This window comes from Bufo gargarizans, chromosome 10 (genome assembly GCF_014858855.1).
Source record: "Bufo gargarizans isolate SCDJY-AF-19 chromosome 10, ASM1485885v1, whole genome shotgun sequence".
Lineage (NCBI taxonomy): Eukaryota > Metazoa > Chordata > Amphibia > Anura > Bufonidae > Bufo > Bufo gargarizans.
In genome coordinates this window covers 35,029,432-35,033,462 of record NC_058089.1, presented here as the reverse complement: position 1 = coordinate 35,033,462, position 4,031 = coordinate 35,029,432, and the positions used below count along the sequence as shown (strand labels likewise).

The window sequence follows — 4,031 nt, the reverse complement described above, 5'->3', positions numbered from 1 at the left end:
GTGAGGTTCTTTAGTTGAGCTGACCCTCTAAAACATTATATGCGAGGGCCTGCAGATGATTTGACCCTTTAAAAAATTATATGCGAGAGCCTGCTGCTGAGCTGACCCTCTAAAACATTATGGTTGAGGACCTGCTGCTGAGCTGATGCTCTAAAACATTATGGTTGAAGGCCTGCTGCTGAGCTGACCATTCAAAAAAGTATGGATGAGTGCCTGGAGCCATTGTAAAAATTTACAGTGTTCAAAGTAGGCCGGGTCGCCTGAATGCTTCAGCTAGGAATAATGGAATAGGACTCCAGTTCTATTTAGTTGGTTTTTGGAACTGGGGCCATGATTAAGAGAAATGGCCGGGGGCATCTGTATTACGCCGCTAGAGGTGAAATTCTTGGACTGGCGCAAGACGAACAAAATCGAAAGCATTTGCAAAGAATGTTTTCATTAATCAAAAACGAAAGTCGGAGGTTCGAAGACGATCAAATACCGTCAGTAGTTCCGACCATAAACGATGACGACCGGCGATCCGGCGGCGTTATTCCCATGACCTGTCGAGCTGCTTCTGGGAAACCAACGTCTATGGGTTCCGGGGGGAGTATTGTTTCAAAGATGACAAAGTACACTGTATGTCACAGATACATTTTTTGAAGCGCACACATTACATTGCAGATGTGGCCCTGGTAAGGTCACTGTCAGAAGCAGACACCGTCTATGGAAAAATTGCAATGTATGTCACAGATAAATTGTTTAAGCGCACACATTACACTGCAGATGTGGCCCTGGTATGGTCACAGTCAGAAGCGGACACCGTCTACGTAAAAATTACATTGTATGTCACAGAATTTTTTTTAAAGTGCACACGTTACACTGCAGATGTGGCCCTGGTTAGGTCACTGTCAGAAGCGTACACCGTCTATGGAAAAATTACATTGTATGTCACAGATACATTTTTTAAGCGCACACGATTACACTGCAGATGTGGCCCTGGTAAGCTCACTGTCAGAAACGGATGTCTACGGAAAAATTACAATGTATGTCACAGATAAATTTTTTATTTATTTTTTCCAGTTAAATAATTTTATTTCTCTGGACCAGTTTGTTACAGTACAGGTAAAGTGCAATAACGTTCCATGTCTGATGGAGTGAATTCAAGTATTAATGCCCCAAAGTAAACTTAATGGGAATTAATTGGAACAGCCATTAAAATGATTGCGTCCTAGGAGTTTAGAGGAATGCATCTCTAGACAATATTTAGTCGACCTCCTCAATTGTGGGTCCAGATGAAGCACCACCAGATGGAGCACCACCTGCTCCTGGGAAGCCACCAGGCATTCCTCCTGGCATGCCACCAGCACTCTGGTACAGCTTAGTGATGATGGTGTTACAGACCTTCTCAAGTTCCTTCTGTTGATGTTCAAATTCATCCTTCTCTGCAGTCTGGTTCTTGTCCAGCCAAGCAATAATCTCATTGCATTTATCCAGGATCTTCTGCTTGTCCTCATCGGAGATCTTTCCTTGGAGTTTCTCATCCTCACCTGTTGCTTTCATGTTAAAGGCAAACCTTGTCTCTCTGCTTTTCATCTTCAGCCTTATACCTCTCAGCCTTCTTGAACGATGCGCTCAATGTCTTCCTTGCTGAGACGACCTTTGTCGTTGGTAATTGTGATCTTGTTTTCTTTGCCAGTGCTCTTATCCACAGCAGACACGTTTAGGATACCATTGGCATCAATGTCAAATGTCACCTCAATCTGAGGAACGCCACGAGGAGTTGGAGGAATGCCAGTTAGCTCAAACTTGCCCAGTAGGTTATTGTCCTCGCACCTTCATATACCTGAATCAAGACACCTGGCTGGTTGTCAGAATATGTTGTGAAGGTCTGTGTCTTCTTTGTGGGAATACCCAGAGACAGAGGAGTGACATCAAGCAGAAGGAGGTCCTGCATGTTCTCAGATTTGTCTCCAGACAAGATGGCGGCCTGAACAGCTGCACCATAGGCTACAGCTTTATCAGGGTTGATACTCTTGTTCAGTTCCTTTCCATTGAAGAAGTCCTGAAGGAGCTTCTGAATCTTGGGGATACGTGTGGACCCACCAACCAACACAATGTAATGGATTTGTGACTTGTCAAGCTTAGCATCACGAAGAGCCTTCTCTACTGGATCCAGGGTTCCTCTGAAAAGATCAGCATTCAATTCTTCAAAGCGAGCTCTGGTGATTGAAGTGTAGAAGTCGGTGCCTTCATACAGAGAGTCAATTTCTATGCTAACCTGGGTACTGGATGACAGAGTGTGCTTTGCACGCTCGCAGGCAGTGCGGAGATGGCGAACAGCTCTTTTGTTATCAGTGATGTCCTTCTTGTGCTTCCTCTTGAATTCGGCTACAAAGTGATTCACCATTCTGTTATCAAAGTCTTCACCACCCAGATGGGTGTCACCAGCTGTTGACTTTACTTCAAAGATTCCATCTTCAATGGTCAGGATGGACACGCCAAAGGTGCCACCACCCAGATCAAAGATCAACACATTCCTTTCTGCTCCAACCTTTTTGTCCAATCCATAGGCAATGGCAGCAGCAGTTGGCTCATTAATGATACACAGTACGTTGAGCCCAGAAATGGTACCAGCATCCTTGGTAGCCTGGCGCTGGGAATCATTGAAGTAGGCTGCGACAGTGATCACAGCACTTGACACAGTCTTGCCAAGATAAGCTTCTGCAATCTCCTTCATCTTTGTTAAGACCATAGAGGAGACCTCTTCAGGGAAGAAAGACTTGGTCTCTCCTTTGTATTGAACTTGGAGCTTTGGTTTTCCACCATCACTGATAACATCAAATGGCCAGTGCTTCATGTCAGACTGTACAACAGAGTCCTCAAATCTACGCCCAATCAGTCGTTTGGCATCAAACACTGTATTGGTTGGATTCATGGCCACTTGATTTTTGGCAGCATCACCAATCAACCTCTCGGTGTCTGTGAGAGCAACATAGCTGGGCGTGGTCCTGTTGCCCTGGTCATTGGCAATAATTTCCACCTCGCCATGCTGAAACACACCCACACAGGAGTAGGTGGTGCCAAGGTCAATGCCAACTGCTGGTCCCTTAGACATTTCTGCGCTGCTGTACACGTTCCTCGGTCTTATCTGAGCTGCTCGCCGTCTCCGAGCCGCCTGCGGGTAAAATGAGCCACAGATAAATTTTTGAAGCACACACGTTACACTGCATATTTGGCCCTGGTATGATCACTGTCAGAAGTGGACACCGTCTACGGAAAAATTACATTGTATGTCACAGATAAATTTTTGAAGCGCACACGTTACACTGCAGATGTCACGGTCAGAAATGGACATTGTCAACGGAAAAAGTACAATGTATGTCACAGATTTTTTTTTAAGCGCACACGTTACACTGCAGATGTGGCCCTGGTAAGTAGTGATGAATAAACATCGGCCGGAACGATTCGCGGCGGGCCACATTCAGTTTAATGGCAGGAGAACCTGAAAAACCTTCAGGTCATATTTGCAGCCACCAAATACTTACTAGAAGTGTACAAATTGTCCCACAACATGGACAGTGACATACCAGAGGGGGATCAATGGCAAAAATTCTCCCAAAAATATGTATTTTAATCAGTGGCATTTTTATGCGCCTTAAAGGGAAAATCTCAAAAATGTGCCCTGCTGGAGCCTAGGAAAATTTATTTTAGGCCACGAGAGTATAGGTCCCAAACATTAGGCATTCACTGGACAGAAAACATGAAGTGATTATGTGGCTGGTGGTATATTAGATGGTAAATGGATATACATTTTACTGCAGGCCAGTGGACTACAGGCCCCAAAAATTATTCATTCACCGTACAAAAAACATCAAGTGATTATGTTGCTGGAGGTACATTAGACGGTCATTGGATATTAATTTTACTGCAGGCCATTGGACTACAGACCCCAAAAATTATGTATTCACCATACAGAAAAGAACAATTGATAATGTGGCTGGAGGTACATTAGGCGGTCATCGTATAACAATTTTACTGTTGGCCAGTTA

At 44.4% G+C, this 4,031-nt stretch overlaps 1 pseudogene; it reads right to left on the bottom strand.

The window, feature by feature from the left end:
• Window positions 1-1,052: 1,052 nt before the first annotated feature.
• LOC122920356 lies at window positions 1,053-3,165 on the bottom strand (annotated as a pseudogene).
• Between the last annotated feature and the right edge of the window lie 866 nt (window positions 3,166-4,031).